The sequence below is a fragment of the Zalophus californianus genome, chromosome 16 (genome assembly GCF_009762305.2).
Source record: "Zalophus californianus isolate mZalCal1 chromosome 16, mZalCal1.pri.v2, whole genome shotgun sequence".
Taxonomy (NCBI): Eukaryota; Metazoa; Chordata; class Mammalia; order Carnivora; family Otariidae; genus Zalophus; species Zalophus californianus.
The window spans coordinates 52442502-52464283 of record NC_045610.1 but is presented as its reverse complement, the minus strand read 5'-3'; the positions used below and the strand labels follow the sequence as shown (position 1 = coordinate 52464283).

Sequence of the window (21782 nt, the reverse complement as noted above, 5' to 3'; positions counted from 1 at the left end):
ATACTCCTGGTTTTCAACCATACTAATTGCATCCTCTGCTAGCTTATGTGCTCTCAAACATCCCCAAAACCAGCTTTTCACGGCCCACAGCTCTTTTTTAATTTTTTAATTGTTATGTTAATCACCATATATTACATCATTAGTTTTTGATGTAGTGTTCCATGATTCATTGTTTGTGCATAAAACCCAGTGCTCCACGCAGAATGTGCCCTCTTTAATAGCCATCACCAGGCTAACCCACCCCATCACCCTCCTCCCCTCTAGAACCCTCAGTTTGTTTTTCAGAGTCCATCGTCTCTCATGGTTCGTCTCCCCCTCCGACTTACTCCCCTTCATTCTTCCCCTCCTGCTATCTTCTTCTTCTTTTTTTTTTCTTAACATATATTGCATTATTTGTTTCAGAGGTACAGATCTCTGATTCAACAGTCTTGCACAATTCTCAGTGCTCACGATAGCACATACCCTCCCCAATGTCTATCACCCAGCCACCCCATCCCTCCCACCCCCACCACTCTAGCAACCCTCAGTTTGTTTCCTGAGATTAAGAATTCCCAAAGGACTTCTTAACTTGGTCAAAGTCACATAGCTAATTACAAGCAGTGAAAGGATGCAGACCAACTCTGCTGGACTCCAAAAGTTGGACACGCTCTCCACACAACACCAGCCTATCCTAAAAGGCAGATGTCCTGGAGAAGAATCATCGTCATCATTACGGGTAAAATTTATTGAGAACTTTTTTTTGGTTCTAAATGCCTTCCGTACACTAACTCACTCAAACCCTACCACAACCAAAATCAAATAGTAGATCCTCCTTACAGATGATAAAGGGGAAGCACAGAGAAAATAACTTGCCCAAGACCACCCATCTGGAGTGCAGCTGAGATGGAGTAAAATGAGGACGGCTCACACAAGAAGAGGTAGTTTAGTTATTCATAGTTAAGAACAAAGGCTCCAAATCCACACCACTTGGGTTCTAATCAAGGCTCTACCATGCACAGCTGAGTGACCACAGGACCACTAATTGACTGCTCCTGTCCTCAGTTTTCTCATCTCTAAAACATGCAGGATAATAGGATCCACTTCGATAGTGTAGTTGTGAATTTAACATGAGAATTGTTTAGAACAGTGGTCAGCTCCTAAGTGCATATGGGTTAGTTGCTGGGGTTCGTGCTGTGGCTATTGTTATCTTAAGGACCAGTATGGCAGGATGTTCCATCTGCAACCACTGTGGTCTCTAAAAGAGGGTAAGGCCCTTTAGCATTGTTCTACACACAAAGACCTCTCAATTTTACTCAGAGCTACCCCTGCCAACTTGTCCTCTCTTTTGTCTTCTAAGATCAATATAAGTTTTGCTTCTTTTAAAAGAACAACCTTATTTGGAGAAATGCCAGATATTCTTTCCTAACCCCCACCCCTTGTTTATGGAGTTCTTTTATGCCCAGTTTTCTCAACCTCACCACTACAGACCTGTTGGACCAGATCATCCTTTGTTATGGGGAGTATCCGGTGCATTATAGGATGTATAGCAGCATCCCTGACCTCTAGCTGCTAGATAACAGTAGTACCAGTCCCCTCCCCAGTCATGACAACCAAAAGTGCTTTTAGACATGATAAATGCCTCCCTCTACACCAAGGACTAAGTCCCTTCCTTGCTTAGAATCCTTTAGATGGATCCAGTAGATTTGGAAGCGTCCTCCATGGAGACTCAAGTTGAGAACATGTCTAACTTACCTAGTTATTTGTCAATAGAGTCTAGCCTAGTAACAATAAAACCTCAGTAAGCACTGGTTGGATCTTAAACATTGGAATTGTGTTAATTATACATCAAAATAAACGGGTGGCCGATCTGATGTTAAAATGGAAAGAGCATATTCATGTGCTATACCCAGCTTTCTGATCAAAGGCCAGATACAACACCAATTCCTGTTTGCAGTAGAAGACAGACCTTTTCTTTTCTTTTTAAAGATTTTATTTATTTATTTGAGAGAGAGAATGAGAGAGAGAGAGCATGAGAGGGGGGAGGGTCAGAGGGAGAAGCAGACTACCCACTGAGCAGGGAGCCCGATGTGGGACTCGATCCCGGGACGCCTGGATCATGACCTGAGCCGAAGGCAGTTGCTTAACCAACTGAGCCACCCAGGCGCCCAAGACAGACCTTTTCAATAGCTTTGGTTACCTATCAGGATTACCATGCACCCATCCCAGAGTTGTGGGAGGCATACCCGCAATTTTATTCTGAAACCATCATACCACTTCCATGATTGGGAGTAGAAAAGCAGCTTTCCCTGCGAACAGCTGTCAGGACTTCTGGACAGAAGAGCTGAAGAGGGGGAGGGAGGGAAGGTGGTTTAACTATTTGCCACAGAAATTTGCATTTCTACACTTAGAGCATTTCTACAAGCTTAGAACAGTATCTGGTTGTCTAAACCTAATGAGGGGCTTTTTTCCCGCCCCCCCCTAACAGTTGCTAAGTTTAGAGCTAACTGGTAATATAGAAATAAATGGTGGGAATTAAGGAGGGCACGTACTGCTTGGAGCACTGGGTATTATATGAAAACAATGAATCACGGAACACTACATCAAAAACTAATGATGTGATATATGGTGACTAACATAATAAAATTAAATTAAAAAAAAGACAACAACAACAACAACAAGAAATAAATGGTGGGAGATGACCAGTATATACATTGCAATACCATCGTACTTTACAATTCTGGCCACTCTGCCCCCATTCTTGGAGTGGTTGACTGAATCATCATCAAGAATTGAGCCAAACACTCCTTCCTCTCTTGCTCAAGAATTTTAGGATACTTTGAACAAGTCAGAAGGCAACTGAATACATGATCAATTTTTAAAGGGACAAGGGGAGGAGAGAGAAAAGTGTCAGATTTGTTATCATGAGTCACACTTGATGTGAGCTCTGCTCATTTTCAGCGGTTAAGAAATTAGAACAGGTATTTTTGTTTGTTTTGTGTGTGTGTGTGTGTTTTTTAAAGAAGACAGGCTGAAACGTTTGCTGCTTTTGAGAAGCGATTTAGCACTGTCAAGCTCATGACATGTCAAGATTCAGTAAAGGCATTTTGTTTTTGTAATACAAAGATCAGAGAGTTGAGCAGATTTGGGCGAAATAATAACAGGAAGAGTCCCTGTCTCTAGAAAGGGTTCTGCCAAATTTCGAAGTAATTTACATAAACATTGTAATCGGCCCATGCAAAAAGTTCCGCCCTTCACAAAGCTAGTTATTAGACGACTTGCCCAATCATAATGTTTTGAGGAAAACAGAACTGGAACTGAGAAGGATAGATAAGGGATGATCTGAGATATGAAAACCCATTCTAGAAGAGCCTTTGAATTTGGTTTTCTTTGATTACAGGAGGGGAAAAAAAAATCATACTTTCAATTTTTATCAGGGATTCAGTGTGTTGAAAAATTAAAACACTTAGTAAAATGTGTGACTCATCTACTGCTGGGACTCAAAAAGAATTACAGAAATGGCTTATAAAAGAATATATATTGAATAAGAGAATACACACACAAATCCATAGAACTTGTATTTTGAATTTTGATTAGAAACTAAATCCCTTTAAATCACCTCTAGTTACCTCAATATTAACCATGGCATGCCCAAGTTTCTACCGTCTTGTAGGCCAAGTAAATTTTTTCTTACATTTAATTTTGTAGATAAACATTTTTTCTATGGTTTTAGACGTTCAAACGTATTTGAATCCATTTGAAAATTCAAAACAGATTAGCACACTGTCACTGTGTTATGGAGAGAAATTAAAACAGTGTTGGAAAGGACCGGCCAAAGGGAAGATCATTCCTTGGCACTTTATTACTTTCTCTTTCTATGCACCAGGTTCCACCAACCACGTCACGAGTTGCCCGCTGTCTTTATGCTTCTGTCCCCTGGTCCCAAGGAACCCAGTAGTGTGGCTCCCCATCCAAACTGCCCTTTCAAAACAGCAATTCCTGTTCAGGATCCCTCCCTCTCTCCTCTTCACTCCTCCCAATTATAAAGTATTTTACAATGACCCGGTCTCCCAAGGCAATGCTAAGAGAAGTTGACAGGATCCATTCTAACTGGTGTGTCAATTTCTTAGGCCAATAAACAAATAACAAGCATTTAAGTATAACTATTAATTTTGAGAGTTGTCTTTTTGACTGGTATTTACTCTTTAACGGAGGCCTCCTGGAAACCAGTACCTTAAATGTTAGCTGTAAAACCTAGTGAATAAGAGACTGCTTGGGTATGAATCCTGGTTTTATCTGTACTAATGTTGCCTTTGGACACATTATTGGGGAATCTCTCTGGGCTTCAGTTTCCTCATCAGTGAAATGGGATGACCATGACAAAAAATGCCCTTTTTGTAAGTTTGTTTTGGGGACATACTGAGATAATTTATAATAGCAAGGGACCATGATATACACTACACAATATACATAATAACTAAACATAATATAAATACTATTTATAATCTGAAGAACTAGGTCATTTGGGATAAGTGCCAGCCTCTAGGACAGACAAATCAGAGATATTTTCACAAAGGAGAGGTTTCATAATGTATGCGATCTGATAACATAGTTATAATTCTAGGCTCTATATTAGAATGGCCCCAGCTACAATCTTCAGAAATATATAATAGAAACTGCGATAAACTGGATATATTATTTTAATAAACCATCACACCAGGCTTCAGTGGCTATAATTCCAAGAGGAACCATCATATAAGATTATATAGATGGGGGGCGGGTCACCTGGGTGGCTCAGTTGTTAAGTGTCTGCCTTCGGCTCAGGTCATGATCTCAGGGTCCTGGGATGGAGCCCCGCATCAGGCTCCCTGCTCAGCAGGGAGTCTGCTTCTCCTCTGCCCTCCCGCCATCCACAAGAGCATGGACATGCTCTCTAATAAATAAAATCTTAAAAAAAAAAAAAAGATTATTTGGATGGATGTTTACAGTCATGGTAAAGAGATACTGAAAGACATTACTTTTGTCTAATATTTTTACATACAGTCATTATATGGAGTGGGAGTATGAAACTAAAGGACAAATCTAAGTAAAAATGATTCTCATCAACATCTATGGGCCCAAGGGTTAGTGTATCTGTGTGTGTGTGTGTGTGTGTGTGTGTTTGTATAAAGAAAATGAGAAGATACAGCAATAAATGGTATATCTGTATTTGACAGCCAAGGGCTATATGAAATTAATCAACTAATTAACTTCCTTTCCTCCACTGGAATACAGGAACAAAAAAGTGTCCTTTGCTAGATCTGTTTTTAAAAAATATATTGCAATACCTTGATCTGTGAAGTGCAAATGTAAAAGAAAAAGCAGTCAGAAACTTTGAAGTAACATTAAGAATCTCTAGTCTGCATTCCAGAACAAACATTAGCAGAAGACTCATCTGTGTGTCCTCTCACAGAGCAAGTTCTATTTAAATTTGCATTTTAAATACGTGCATTCTGATCAGTTGGCTAGCCCTTCAGTGGTGTCACAAGTTGGGTTCTCCAGAAGATGCTGAGACAGAGTTTAGGGTGAATCATGTTTATTTGGGATCAACCCCTTCAAAATGAAGGGGCAGGAGGCAAGACTGGGCAGGGGCAGAAATCAGCTGGGATATTAACATGATAAAGCCTCACCAGGAGCTCAGGAGTGAGGGTCACTGGGTGAGTGACATCAGGCATTGCCTGACCTTGGGCACGGCAGCTCTCTGCCACTGAAGAGACTAATGGGCCTTTGCTGATCGTGTTATTTTCAGCAGGTCCTTCCTACAGGAGCCATCTGGGTGGTACAACACTGCCTACCACAGACTACTAATTACTTATTTGATTCAAAAAGTCCTTTTTATCACAGAATTTTAGCAAACATTTGCTAAAATATTTTTCACATAAGTAGGCAAAGAAATAAACAGGAGGAGGCCATTGAGGAGTTAATATACCCAGAATTGAGCATTTGGATCTAAACAAAATTTGCTAGTTTCAACAATAGGCCATAGTGTTCACCTCATCATTGTTAAAAGAACTATTTCCTAAAAATAACTCCCTGTTACGAAGCTCCATGGCTATCTTTTCAAAGTTAAGAATGAAGAGGGAGGAAATACTTCAACTCCTCTACTTGGAAGATACACAAAACAATTATTCATTTCTATCTTCAGTAATCTGTAATTCTCGGGATAAAGCCAGGTCATATACTTTCTGGGTTCCCTTTGTTTCTGCTTTGATAATCTAAATTGTGTTTTGGTTTATCGGATTGTTTCATTGAAATGGTTGATGCTCCAATTTCTTCATGCATATAAAAGTCCAAAATAATATGTTTTTAGTGCCACACAAATATAATAGGTTCCCGGATAAGAAGAGATATCAATCAGAGTAATTAACATTAGCTGCTACAACACAGAATAACTCAATGAAAAGTCCAGTCAGCATTTAGCAGCTGGGCTTACACCAATGACCTAAGAATTCTGGCTTTTCTCCTCTAGTGGTACCACTACCTTCCAGGGCCTATTTGGAGTCCTTTATTGGTCCCCTGTCATCAGCCAACCAACTGGCAAATAGAGCAAGGAAAGTCATGTATGGCCAGATCTAGACATGGTACACAACACTTCTTCCCTAGTCTCAAAGCTACAAGAGAGGTTGGAAAATGTAGTCTAGTGTGTCCAGAAAAATAGAATAGGATTGATAAACACCTATCAGTCTTTGCTGCAGAGGACTATGCATATAGTAATTATGTATCTTCAAGTGTTTACTTATAATATTCTCCATCTATGCTAAAACTATTTCAAAATTTTATCATTTGGGGGGCCCTGGGTGGCTCAGCCAGCTGGGCATCTGCCTTCAGCTCAGGTCATAATCCCGGGGTTCTGGGATCAAGTCCCACATCGGGCTCCCCATTCAGCGGGGAGTCTGCTTCTCCCTCTGCCCCTCACCCTGCTTGTGCTCTGTCTCTCTCTTAAATAAAATTTAAAAAAAATTATCATTTGGGAGAGACTGTCAGAAGGAAGTTGGATTGATTCAAAAGAGAATTTGGTGTCATGAAAACATATATAAATGTTCCGGTATACATCATTGTACTGTATATTTCTGATGGAACCATCTAAATTTAGGATTGATGCTTCTTCCAAAAAGTGAATCTTATGGCTTACAATTGACATAGACTCCAACAGTCGTGTAGTTGAAAGCCATGTGGGAACATCCTACCACCTTCTTCTTGGTGGACTTCAGATTAAGATTTGTACTCAAGAAAAGATCCTTACTTCGGTCACTATATTCTTGATAAAATGGAATACATCTTCCCTTATTATCCCATTCAATGTTGCTTCCCTGGACTGCAAACTCGAAGAAATATGGAGTCACATCTGCTACCAAATACCCTGAGAAAGTGTTATATTAGAGCTGGCCTCCTACCAGCTTGCCAGAGCTAATTTTGTCCATTTGGTTTCTTTCTTTTTGTTTTTTCTTTCAAGATTTTATTTAAATTCTAGTTAGCTAACATATAGTGTAGTATTAGTTTCAGGGGTAGAATTTAGTGACTCATCACTTGCATATTAATACCAAGTGCTCATTACAAGGGCCCTCCTTAATGCCCATCACCCATTTACCCCATCTTCCCCTACCCACTTCCCCTCTGGCAACCCTCAGTTTGTTACCTATCGTTAAGAGTCTCTCATGCTTTGCCCCCTTCTCTGTTTTTGCCTTATTTTTCCTTTCCGTCCTCTCTGTTCATCTTTCTTTGTCCATTTGGCTTCGAGTCTACATTCAGTGTTCTCATGTAAGTAGCTTAAAATCAGCCATAGTGGGAGTATTCACACTACAAAATTCACCTAACATTACAAATGATGGCCTCTTCCATCCTACAAGAGGCAATATCCCAGCACACCATCAACAGTTTACTACATATTTAGCAGCAGCCTCATTGTGTCAAGAGAGACTTGTTGGGTGCCTGGGTGGCTCAGTCGGTTAAGCGACTGCCTTCGGCACAGGTCATGATCCTGGAGTCCCGGGATCGAGTCCCGCATTGGGCTCCCTGCTCAGCGGGGAGTCTGCTCCCTCTGACCCTCTCCCCTCTCATGCTCTCTATCTCATTCTCTCTCTCAAATAAATAAATAAAATTTAAAAAAAAAGAGACTTGTTATGCTGTGGTTGTAAACCTTCAAATCTTTGTGTAGTAACAAAACCAAAGTGTATTTCTAGCTCACATGACATGTACTCCATAAGATGGCTTTCCTCACTATGGTCTGTTCTAGTGACACTTGGGTTGGCAGAGTCATCTCCTTGATTGGGCTTCCATAGTCATTGTCACAGTGAGAAAGGAGGCTCTTAAAACCTCTACCAAGGACTGAATCACGTCACTTATATTTAATTGGCCAATGCACATCACTGGCCACACCTAAGCTCAAGAAGGCAAGAAAGTGAAATCCTATCATGTTCCTTAAAAAGGGGTGAACGTTGGAGGAGGTCACAGAGAGGACGTGACTGCTGGTTGACCCAGAAGCTGGACCTGGGTAATCGGCTGCCCCTTATCCCCTCCCCTGTCCTTAGGATTTATGCTCTACCTACCGATTCCACAGTGGGAGCTGTTCCAAGAACAGTCCTGAGAATAAAGTGTTGTATCCTGTCCAGATGGTCTCAACATGACTACAGCCAGGTAAGCTTTCTATATAAGATTTTAAGACTTGGTGGGTGGGTGCTGAGGTCTGCCTGTCTCGCGGCCACCCAAGACAAGACTCATATGCAAGTGCCCTTGCTTCTTAAACCTGCTACCTCCCCATGTGGAGTGGTGGTCTCTTTCTTCAGTCTCTCCCTGCCCTCTGTGTACATGGCCAATTTGTGAATCAACAGTGAACTGGAGTTATGATTAATTATTACTAAACATTACTAATGACAATTGCAGTAGAGTTTGATAAATAAGAGCATAACCTTCATCAGTGTGTTAGGGTTCTTCAGAGAAACAGACCCGATAAGATACACACAGATTTTTTTTTTTATAGGAAGTGGCTCACATGGTTATGAGGCCAACAAATCTGACCATCTGCTGGAAAGCCAGGAAAGCCAGTCGTGTAATTCAGTCCTAATATGAGGGCCTAAGAACCAAGGAAGCCAGTGATATAACTCCTAGTCTGAGATCTGAAGGGCCGCTGGTGTACATTCTGGAGTCCAAAGGCCTGAGAATCAGAAACTCCAACGTAGGAGGCCAGGAGAAGAGGAACATCCCAGCTCAAGAAGAGAAAGTAAGAATCTATCCTTCCTTTGCCCTTCTTGTTCTTTTCAGGCCCTCGGTGAATTGGATGATGCTCACCCACATTGGTGAGGGCAGATCTTTACCCAGTCTACTGAGTGAATTGCTGTTCTCTTCTGAAAACACTCTTAGACACCCAGAAATAATGTCCATCAGCTATCTGGGCATCCCTTAGTCCAGTCAGGTTGACACTGAAAATTAACCATCACAATCACATAAACCTAGAGTCAAATGGCGATTTTGCCCCTTACTTGCTTGTGTGAATTCAGCCAATTTAGTTAAATTCATTATGTTTCCACCTCCTGAGCTCTAAAATGCATTATAATAAACTTAATTGATATTATATGTATCTGTTATGCTTCTCAGTCTTTTCTGTCCTTTGGAACATGGAGAATGGGATTGGTACATAAATGATACTGGTGCATACATGGTATACAAATAGATATTTATTTATACCAAACACGTGATTGAAAAGATGCTGTTGCTTAAGGCCAAAGGCAACTTGTCTGGTCATTCCCTGGGGCCAGAGAAGATCACTCTCCAGGCACATTGGTACTCATTCTAGGCCACGAATGTGCCCTGAGCACAGAATGAATTCCATGAAGCTTAGTTTCTACTACTACTGTTTTATTGTTTGTTCAATTCACATTAAATGAATGTATTGATTTAAGTCACTCAAAGACTGAGGTTGGTACTATTATTCACTTTTTACAGATGAATAAACCAAAAGGTCAGGAGGGTTAACCATTACTCAAGTCCCAAATGTGGGAGAGGCATTCCCAGGAGCTGGATCCAGGAACCATGACTTCTGGCCCAGTTCCCTATGATTATGCTCTAGCTGCCACACTTATTTACAAAGAAGGAATCCAGTGATTTTTGCCTAAGAAATCAACTTTCAGTTTTACCACCTGTCTCCTTTAAATAAGAAAGTGCCTACCCTGATGCTCTTATAGGACATTTGAATTTACTTTTAACAAAATTTTTAGAAGATCCCTAAAGTGTACAATGAGGGCAACCCCTACATTTGGCCTGAAAATTTATGGGAAGGTGGCTTTTTCTCTTTCAGGTAGGTTTTAAAGGGATCAGTTTCGCTGAGGATGGTCTGGCATTTTAGAAAATTTTAAACCTACTCAAAGGAAACAGTGCGTGGTCTTGACTTAGCTCCGGTCAATACACTTGAATTACTTAACACCTTCACTTGCCAATCCACAGAAATCAATACAGCAGGGTATTTCAATTTCTCTCAAGTCTACATGACATATGCATTATTGGGGATTTTTAAAAAGTTGCCCTCAAAGGAAGGAAATAACCCATAAGAAAGTTAACACCATTATCCTAGTTAAAAGAAGAGGCAGATTTATTAGATGGCTATTTTTAACAAAACCCCAGTGGTTTCAATAACCTATAAGCTCAGCAACCGGGAAGTGATCTCACCGGTTGCCTGAGTGAGAATGAATTATGTTTGTTATCCCAAGAGGACTTGTATATTTTCCAGTGCAAGGAGACATTCTTTCTTTCTTTTTTCCTAAGAAAGAAATGGGGGGAAAAGTATTTTAATATCATTCCACTGGGTTAACTTGATTGGAGCCAAGATTAAACCTGTCTTTAAGTCCGTTAGAATAATTGTGAGCTGACTCCCTTTCTTCCCTTTACCTTACTACAGCCCCCAAACCTCAAGGGTAACAGGAAATATGGACTAAAACAAAGTTTATCTTCAAAGCTTTTAGCATCATATCTGCACCATGGGAAAGGAAGCATTTGATAAAGGAATTAGAACAGAAATCGTAATGAATTGGGTGGGAGAAGGGAAGTTTTAATTCTGCCTGCTTACCTCTGAACTTTGCAAACTTGGTTTCATTTGTGGAATTACCTTGTAGGTGTGAGATTAGAACTTAGCATTACTTTACCCATAAAAACATGCAGGGGGTTATTAAACAGAATTTGGATTGCTTGTAAGATGTCACTCAGTAAAAACTGATTTAGATCTTGTTCCTGTGTTTTTAAATTTCTAGACCTAGAATTTTATTGCCATAGATATTAACACAGTAACATCTGATTCATGAAATGCAGGGTTTCAACACCTCCATAAATGAGTCAACCACGCTGAAATACATACCAATGACATTTACCACAGAATTCAGTATATGGGAGAGGAGTAATTTCACTCCTATAGAAGAAATCTTCCAATACCCTGCTGACATTAAGAAAGAAATGGGGTCACCTGGGTGGCTCAGTCGGTTAAGTGGCTCCTTTCAGCTCAGGTCATGATCCCAGGGTTCTGGGATCGAGCCCCACATCGGGCACCTTGCTCAGCGGGGAGCCTGCTTCTCCCCTGCCTGCCACTCCCTCTGCTTGTGCTTGCTTTCTGTCTGTCTGTCTGTCTCTCTCTCTCTCTCTCCCCCCACCTCTGTGTCAAAAAAAAAAAAAAGAAAAAAGAAAAAAAGAAAGAAATGAAATAGCGGTCTTTTCAGGGTAGCTGTATGTGTATCCAAAACAAGTCCATTTACAAGCTTTAAAACTACTTCTCTTTTCACAAGTTATGGATTTGTTTTTTTGGATTTCTGTACAAGGGGTGCTCCTGTTTCTTATTTAAAGTGGGAGCTAGCTTATTTAGTTTCCCCAGTGTTGCTGCTGCAGAACAGAGTAAAATATATCTCAGGTGACCTGCTGAGTGTCTACACAGATATATTCATCTCACAGTTTGAACTGAACAAACCTCTGAAGCTGGAGCCTGTTAAGGAGAGGAGAGAAACAGGGTCCTGCCTGAGAACTTTCAGGATCTCATGCAAGAACACAGAACTCAATGGGACAGGTGGTAGAAAGAGGCTCAGAATCCTGTTCTGCCAATGGCCAGATGTGACTGGTGAGAAAGCAAGTCTTGCAAAATTTCCATTTCCTTATCCATAAAATGGATTAATAGTATCTCATAGTACATTTGGGAGCATTAACTGGACTTACAAAGCCCTTAGTATAGCGCCTGCCAGAGTGGCTGTGGTAGGCAGATTCACGTCCTCCCAAAGATATCCACATCCTAACCCCTGGCACCTGTTACTATGTTTCCATGCATGGCCAAGGAGAATTTAAGTTGCAGAGGGAATTAAGGTTCCCAATTAAATGAATATAAGAGAGGGGCATTATCATGGATCATTCAGATGAGCCTAATGGAATCACAAGATCCTTAAATGTAGAAGAAGGAAGAAGAGTCAATGTCAGAAGGATATAGTAGGAGAAAGCCTTAATTGGCCATTATGGACTCTGAAGTCTGAAGGTGAGACTGTGAGCCAAGGAATGTAGACACCTTAGAAACTGGAAAAGGTAAAGAAATAGTTCTCCCCTCGGGCCTCCAGAAGGAACTCAGTGCTGCTTGATGCAGGGTTTTTGCATCAGTAAGACTGATTTCAAGACTTCTGATCTAGAGGACTATAACATGTCAAGTTTGATTTGCTTTTAACCATCAAGTTTATGGTAATCTGTTATAGCAGCTACCGAAAACTAAGATCGTGGCTAACCAGGAAAAGGGACTCCCTCCTTCCCACCCCTAGGAAAAGGGACTTCTACTTGTGAAGTAAGTTCTATGTAAGAATCATCTGTGGTATCTAATGTGACTCCTTGTGACTGAATTCTCCTTGGAAGGTTGGATAGGCTATAACAGAAAATCAAATTCAAAATTAAGAGTTCAAGAAATTAAGTAGCTGGGAAAGGAGTATGCCACGCCAGATCACACCAGTGGTCTCCAAACTCCTAGGCATTTGATGTAAGTTCTACTTCCTAAGACACTAAATTAATCAGCCAAATCTCCCATTTGTTAACCACGTCTTTGTGCCCCATCGTTTACAGCCCTTTTTGATTTTTATAACAACCTTAGGAGTTGGACATTATAACTTATTTCACAGATTAAATCTGAGGTTCAGAGAAGTAACTTGTCACAACCAATACAGAAAAGAAGGGACAAACCCTAGGTTCAAGCTGGTCTTTCAGCCAAAATCTCATGTTATTCTGATATTACAATTATAGGACTCTCGTGGTTATAGGATTCATCCATGTCAATCAACAAGTATTGATAACATGGTTACTATATGCCAGGCACCATGTTAGATGATGTAGTTGTAATGATAAGCTAGAGGGGTATGTGTCCTGTATTCACAATTAATTAAATAAGCAGTATTATTAAGTCTGAGGAATGCAATGTTGGGTTGGAATTAACAAAGCTCTGGGACCGTAATAGAACAATCCAGCCCACGAGAGGGTAACAGAAGATGTTCTGAGGTCAAATCCAGAACATAGAAAATGGGTAGGAGATAGTCAAGAGCACAGTCTGATAAGTGGTTGAGAGTATATGGAATGTAGGCAGGACAAGAGATAGGACTGAAGTCGTGAAAGGTGGGAATCAGAATGTAGACCTGTGCTCCCCATCTCAGCCTAAGGGCAATGGAAATGTAAATACGGAATGACACTCAGACTTGCATTCTTGGTAGATTTTTCAGACTGCAGGGAGGATGACTGGCAAAGGGTGATGCAGGTACTTACATAGCTGTCACAGGGGAAGTACCACATGGGAATGACAATGGGGGTAGAAAGAAAGGGTCACATTTGAGAGAAGCTTGGAAAGCAGAATTAACAGAACGCCATGGGGGGCAGGGATAAAACCTGTTAAAAGAAAAGGATTTGCAAAGAACTGTGCTTGAGGTTTCTGGTGAAGTCAGTTTATATCCAACAGTGAAAAAGAACAGTTTTGGAGGGGAATAATAAGGATTTCTTTGGGAGCAAGGGGTGGTTAAGCTACCTGTAACACCTGGAAGGAGAACCCTCCACTTGTAGTCAGCCAAAGACACAGGATTGGCTCTCAGAAGAATAGGAGTTTGATAGGAAGAACTGGTTCTTCTATAGAGATAGTAATTAAATCCATGGAGTGGATGATACAATCAAAGAATTAAAAGCCAGGAACAAATTAGTCCAAGGACAGAGCCCTGAGGACCAACAACATTAAGAAAGGAGCAGAGGAAAAGGAACTTGTGGGGGAAAGGGGGAATGAAGGAGGAAGAGACAGAAGGAAATAAAGCGGCCAGAGGAAGAATGTGTGTCAAGAACTGGGGAGTCACTGTTGGGTAGAGCTTGAATTCAAGGAGAATGGGTGAGTGTTCGCCATGATTATTTATGTCTGGAGTGTTCACACTTCCTGCCCCCTTGGCTTGGAATGTTCTTTCGGTATCCGCGCATCTTCCTCCTCTCAACCTTCCTCAAAACTCCTAGTCATCCTCACAGGCGTACCTGAAAATTTACTTCCTCTGACGTATGTCAGGACTTCCTGCTACGTGTTTGGTAGCACCCTGTTCGTTTTTCTTCCAAGAACCATCAGAGTTGTGGTAGGTTAGAAGTAACTAAATAAATAAATGTGTGGCTAATGCCCTCCCTGCCATGCCTGGAAAGAGCAGAAACTAATAAATGGGGCTTTTATGTGAATAGCCAGTAGTTGCTCCATATATGTGTGTTATTTTGAGTCAGTGTAGACATTAGCTGCGTATGCTCCCATGTTGTATTGCCTGGGTTCTAATCTCGGCTGAGCCGATTCCTAGCTATAGGATTTTAGGTGATCATTTAACCATGTCATTCTGCAGACTGAACATAATCTCTTAGATTCTGAGTTGTGAATTTTCCCCCATAGTATTTGGATTCTTTACAATTTCACCCTGAAGTGTTGCTGAGTTAAGTGAATCCCATGAAGAGACACCAGCGATGCTGATCTTTGCCCTCATCTTCCCTCACAGAGTTAAGGTGAAGTCTACATGAGATAATCACTTACAAACACTTTCATGCTCATTAAAAACAACACAAACTCAACTATTGCTGAGTGATCCATCACTACTTGCACCCAAAACCACCTCTCCTCTCCCTCTGTGTTTACTGTGGATTTAGCTTGAATGACAGCTTCACACTCTTATTTAAACAGCCATTCTCAGGCTTGCAGCAGAACCAGGTGGAATCAGTAACTGTTTAATTATAAAATTATAATTATAAAATATATAATAAGGCTCAGCAGTTTCAATAATATTCACCATGATAAAATAGTGGAGAGAGTGAAGCCCTCCTGGGTAGATGTCGGGGTCATAAGTTCCAGCCCCACATTGGGCATAGAGCTTATAAAAAAAAAAAAAGAAATAAAAGGAAAAAAATAAACGTTTAAGGCAGAATCAACAATTACCTAATTTTGCTGGCCTTGAGTGCCATGCTGTGTCTGAAGAACAGTAGATGGAGGTCTCGACTTTAGGAATCCGGTCTGTTTTGGACAACAGTTCCATTATTTGCTATGATCTAAAGTCTCCCAGAATGCTCTGCTTGTTCATGACACACAACAACGTACTGCAGGCATAAATACACCATGATCCCAGCTCAGGATAAACATGCAAATCAAGTCATTCATCTAAAAGAGGGCCGCTTACTCTCTAGGCAATTAATTATATGAAATTGTGAACTCCCTTTGTGCAACAGCATGAATAGGTGAAATATGGACTGCAGGAAGAAATAAAATCTGTGACAATGGACTGTGATGCCAACTCATGTCTAAAGGGCAGGCACTAATCAATGCATCTGTCTGCCTCATGTGTCCACACGCAGACATGAGGGTTTCTCTGCCATCCTCCCTGCCCAGGGAAAAGAGAAATAGTAAACAAACAGTGTGCTACAACGTCAAGCACTCTACAGAAAAAGTTTGCCCACCCTGCATAAAGTGCTTGATTATGAATATTTTAGGCCGTGCGTATTCTCAGCGATAATGACTCACCTCTGCCATTGTAGTGTGAAAGCAGCTCCAGAGAACATCTAGACAAATGACTGGAGCTTTTTTCCAACAAAACTTTATTTGCAGTAACAGGTGGCAGGCCAGACTTGGCCCATGCACCGTGGTTTGCCGGTCCCAGATCTGTAGTCTCACGGTATGCTTGTGAACGTTAGCGTTTCACAGAGAATATAATCCTTGTGACTGTGGCATCCATGGGCATAGAATGCTTTCGGATAGAACATTTTCAAGTGGACCTGAGTGTTTTCAAACAAGCCAGAAGCATGCCCAAATTTCAGCAAAATAATATTTCTTAGCCAACTTCTCTTACTCAGAAGTGGCATTTCCTCATCTACCCTTGTGTCCTGATTTTAAGATTTGCCACAGAGTGGTATATTGAATTTGATTAACTTGTTTAAAAAGATATTTAAAAGAAAAATGTTCACTGTTCAATTGCATAGGTGATTCACTATAGATGATTAACCAAATAAAAATCTCTATACCTATTTGCTTTCTCTTTTATAGTTTGCCTTCTAAATAATAAGCAGCTTGTCTGTTAGTTTTGAAGATTTAAATCTAAAGTGTCATTTAAAGTCTCTAACAAGGATGGCATCATCTCCCTTCTGAGTCCGGCAAACATTGTTGTCATGTTAGCCACCTGGGATGGACAAAAGATTCACCTCCTGCTGTCTTCCTCCATTAGAAAGCTCCTTCTTGTAAAGTTATTTAATTATTCTTACTGAAAGGAAATTACTTTATGATTTAGTGTTTCTCACCTGAAGCACTAGAAATTCTGTGGACACGAACTAGCTCGTTCAACTTGTTACAGGAAGTACTGTGGTATTTCAATAGGGACATAGATGAGAAATAGACTTACCTTTCTGCTTTCTTGTTCTTTAATCTCGTCACTTTTGCTGCTCTATGCTTTGAGAGAACAACTGGAAACAGAAAAAGATAACCACATGAAGGGATAAGAAAAATTAAACAGAAAAACCAAAAAAAAAAAAAAAAAGGCACTGAAAGGAGTTGTGTCTACCTAGTGCCCACGATTCTTAGAACATATCAATAGGATCATTTTCATCATGATTCCTAACATGACTGAAACCTTCAATTGTCTATTGCAAGAGGTTTTCCCTCTCCAGAAATTGGAGAAAGACTAATAGGGAGGCTAATTCTTTTCTTTGTACACAGGTCAGGCATGACTGGGCACAGAAGCAAGCTAGCTCTTTTTCATTATTAGTTCAGGGAATCTGGTGCATCATCGTATTCTGCTTGAGCTGTAACCTGATACAGGTGAGTGACGATGCGGGTTCTCGGATGCTTCCTTGTCTCAGAGCAGCGATAGTTTCCGACGGTCTCCTCACTCCGATTATAACTCTGGTGCCCTTTAAACTCCAAGCGGGCAGAAGTACAAAGTGTCCCCACTGTGCTCTAAACTCCTAGGCGTATGTAATAAAATAATTGCTTTACCACCTCCTAGAAGAGCCATGGCTTTTTGACCTGTAGCAGAAACCCAACTCAGGGCTGATCCTGTTGGAAGAAGCCCCTTTACAGAACTTAGAATCACACAAAACGATCCCCATTTTTCAGGAAAACAAAAATCTGAAAGTTGTCAATTACTTGCAGTCTCCTTAGGGACAGGAAAGAAAGTGAAATATCTCAAAGTAGATGTCTTCCCCTCCTTCTCTTTCTCTGTAAACTCTTTCCCAGTTAATGGTGAGAACATGAACTTCTTTGAAGAGAGAGATCTTGGTTTGCTCCAGGGACCTCCCCTCCTCTTGGCATGTGCTCCTTGAAAGGCAGGTCACATTTCTCCCTAAATATTTTTGCTGCTATTGCAACTGAACTCATACCATCTTTGTGTTGTGGGTGATCAGGGATCTCTGAGACTGGTGTGTTCCTTTTTCGGTCTTTACATCAAACAGTGGCCAACAAAATTAATGGAATCGGTTAAAATTTTAGACTGCCACCAGTTGCCACGTGATGGTTAAGTAAAGGCATTGGTGGTCATAGGAGGCCATACAAGCAGGAAATTGTAGATGAACGGGAAGAACTGCTGGCAAGACTTGATCTTGTAATTTTTTTTTTTTAATCAAAGCTTTCTGTTCATCTAATGCCATGTATGGTATTAAGCAATTTCAGCCAACACGTAGATTTAATTTCATTAAATCCTGTCATACCTTGATCATTTGACCCCCAAAAACTCTACACGGTTGTCATGAGATTCTAATGGTCTTCCTCCAAGAGATAGTTGCATCCAGCTGGGGAAACCCACATTGATAGCGGGTGTTTCTGCTCCCGATTGGGCAATTTGGGTAACAGTAAGAAAAGAGGAAGTCTCAATGGCAAATTCTAAGTAGAGAAAGAGGTAGATCATGCTCTGAATTTCCCAGCAGACTGGATTGTGTCTCATTCTAACATCAATGACCAGGACTAGATGCAAAATGAAATATATAAAACTGCAAAGATATATGTCCTATTCTCATCCTTTAGCTGAGCACAAGAATGACCATTATTAAAAACAGCTTATTCGTTTATTTCCCTTTTTAGACTAAGGCAATCTATGCCCCTAGTGGGATCTCCTTTATAATAAGACACTTGGGCACTGCATATGCATGGCCTATACCTTCCTCCAGTCTTGCTTCTGACTGCAGACAGACATTATCTCCCAGCAGGGGGAAGATTTGGCTTATGTCAGATTCTTTATTATTGCGTCTCTGGCATAGGCACGGATATATTTTTAAAATCAAAATAATTGTCGATGATACAACAGGAGTCTGGTTGTTCTTTGGAATAATGAGATCCACGATTGAACCACAAGCAGTAAGTGAGCAGGAATAGCTGTTGACAGAGCTTCCCGATCAGACTCTGATGTGCTGAATCTACACATCTGAGAGGTAGCCCTGTGCTCTTACTAGGTGTGAGGACAGGCTTAAATGAATCAATATTTTTCTTGGACCAGAGCACCTCTAATATGATCCCACCCTCCGCCAGATATTCAAAGACTTAGCTAAGTTCTTCTTTCTTTCCTGCGATTATTAATTATAATATTCAGATTTTGTGTGCCCACTCAATTTGTGTTAGCTGATGCGTACAGCAATGGCTTACCTGCTTCATACTAACAGGTAAGAAATAGCATTTGTATGTAACAGGCCCCATAGATTTTAATGGAAAAAGAATTTATTTTCCCTAGTGGATCAAACACCGAATTTGAAGAATAAAGTCTTCTCAGATTTAAAGCTACTAGGGAAAAATTTCACTGTAAAAATCAGTTAAAATCAGATTGTGTTTATACTATACTTACACCATAGTTGTATTAAAAATCATCAGTCACCATTAAAATGGGAGTACGTATTTAACATTGACCCTTAGTACTATTTCCTCCTTCTGCCTCAGGTAGATCTTTCTGACCCAGACATACACAAACACACATTTTTTTTTCTGTTCTTTCTGCTTTTACATGGATTCAAACCTACTGATTATTCACATTAACCAGGTTCTGTGCAGGGAGGAGATGCTATAGAATAATTAGATAATGGGTTAATTAACCTGACCCCCCCCCCCAACCTCTAGCACCTAATGATTGATCTATTTCAGTGAAATGCAGCGAAGGACATAGTATTACAAAGAATATCAGTAATTCTTTGTTATGGCACATATTCTAAAAATCTAAATTTAGATATTACATGTTTGCAGTTTTGGGGGGGGTGATTGCAGTGGTTTCTGAAATGCAGGTTTATGGCCATTCTTTCGTGCCCCCCCCCTCAAATTTATTAACTGCCTTGCTATGATTCCTTGCTTACAAATCCCTTCTGGCTTTTAATTACTTTCAGTATAAAGCACCAAATCCTGAAATATGGAATCTAAGGAATCTTGCACACTGATTGAGCTATATATCTTCAGGCTCATGTCTTGCCACAGAACCTACTCATCCTACTATCTTGTGTCTCTTATGGCCCAGTAATGCCAAATAATTTGCAACAACGCAAGCATGATATTTATGAACCCATGCAATATATGTTGTGTACTTCCTGTGTACCTTGCACTGTGACAAATGTGGGCTTAAGGAAAGAAAATGAGAAGGGATACATGGTTCTTTTGAAGACTGGCATGCTGTCCCCATGTTGATAAGGGGACATTTTGACATGGCACAAACATAAGTTCTTGGATTCTTAATTTTCCAGATTTTTATATAGAGTTTGTATAGAAGAGATTTTCTCACCATAGCTCTGAGCTTTCCATCATTGATCTCACCACCATCCAAGACTGAGGGGAAAAGTGATAGAAAGGGTAGGAGAGGCTCATAGATGGTACACAAGTGAGATAGGGCCTTAGGCCCCATTTGGATTCATCGGACTCATGTTTGTCATTGCTCCTTTTGGAAAAGAACATCAGAGAATTTGAAAGGCTGACTGTTCATCCTCCATGATTTGCACATATCTGGGATCATCTGCATCTCAAGTTCCTTAGGTTTTTCCTTAAAGTTACAGACTGTAGAGTGAAGGTATTTGGTCTACAATAGGATTTATTACTGTTGGGTCTACACAGCATAGTATTACTAAGTCCTCTCAGATTTCAGTGTTACACATACATTATATTTAATATCATTAAAGTCTTATGTGATACACTTTGGGAAAAGAATGGAAATATTAGATGCTAACTCAGTTTGAATAGGACTTTTGAAAAATACATTTATTGCTTTTAATTTACAAAATATATTTTAGTAAAATCCAGCATAGAACAAAATGAATGGAAAATTATCTGAAACTCAAATAGAATGGGTAGTGAACAAAATAATTTTTGTGCAGTTTACTTTATAATGGAGGGAGTTTTGCACATTAAAGTGGACATTATAATGAATCCTGCTTTAATTGAGTACAGAGAGTCAGGTAGAACCATCATCATGTTTTCACATCTAAGTCTTCTGTTGGAGGGGGTTTGCCAAAGAGCTCTGAGAACCACGTAACTGTCTTTGTGGGGAGAAGAGGGGAGATTGGTGCAGAAATGAGAGACTCTGCAATTGCAACTTGTACACTATTTAGAAATTTACCAGCAGTTTGGGAAGAAGGAAGGGCATTCTACACAAAGGTAACCTGCCTGCACAAAGACTCTGACATATGAAAGAGTTGCGTTATAATGGGAAAAGAGTGGTTTACTGTAAATTGAACACTGAGCCCCATCAATGTCCAGATGAGATTTTTGGCAGACCCAATTTCTAAGTGTTCTGGGCTTCAGTGGAATCAAATGAAAAGTAGGACTGTAAATCTTGGAGGAGTCAACTATGTCATCAAAAACTGTTGCCAATGAAAATCTCACTTTAGTAGGTTGAAAAATAGCCCCTTCAAAGATGTCCACATCGTAATCCCAAGAATCTGTTAATACGTTTCCTGATAGGTAAAAAAGACTTTGCAGGGGTGAATTAATTCTGGATACTGAGCTCTTGAGATTATCCTGGAATAACTGGATAGGCTCAATGTAATCGTAAGAGTCCCTATAAGGAGGCGACAAGAGGGTCAAAAGCAGAGAGGAGATATGAAGATGGAAGCACAAGTTGGTCAGAAGTACTTTGAAGAGACAAGAAGGGGCCCAAATCAGGGCTTGTAGGTGGCCACTGGAAGACAAGGAAACAAGAGAAGACAAGGAAACAGATTCTCCCCTAGAGTGTCCCAGAAGAAATGCAATTCTGTCATGTTTGATTTTAGCCCAAAAGATCCATGTCAGACTACTCACTTCCAGAACTCCAAGATAAATGTATTGTTTTAAGCCACTT

General features: G+C 40.4%; 1 long non-coding RNA gene across 4 annotated transcripts in view; it reads right to left on the bottom strand.

The window, feature by feature from the left end:
- The window catches only part of LOC113907881, a 203667-nt gene that overhangs the window by 163678 nt on the left and 18207 nt on the right, over positions 1-21782 (bottom strand). For all 4 annotated transcript variants that reach the window (XR_003515301.2, XR_003515305.2, XR_003515303.2 and 1 more), the window contains exon 2: positions 16890-16950. This is a non-coding gene — a long non-coding RNA (uncharacterized LOC113907881). The remainder of the gene's footprint in view (positions 1-16889; positions 16951-21782) is intronic.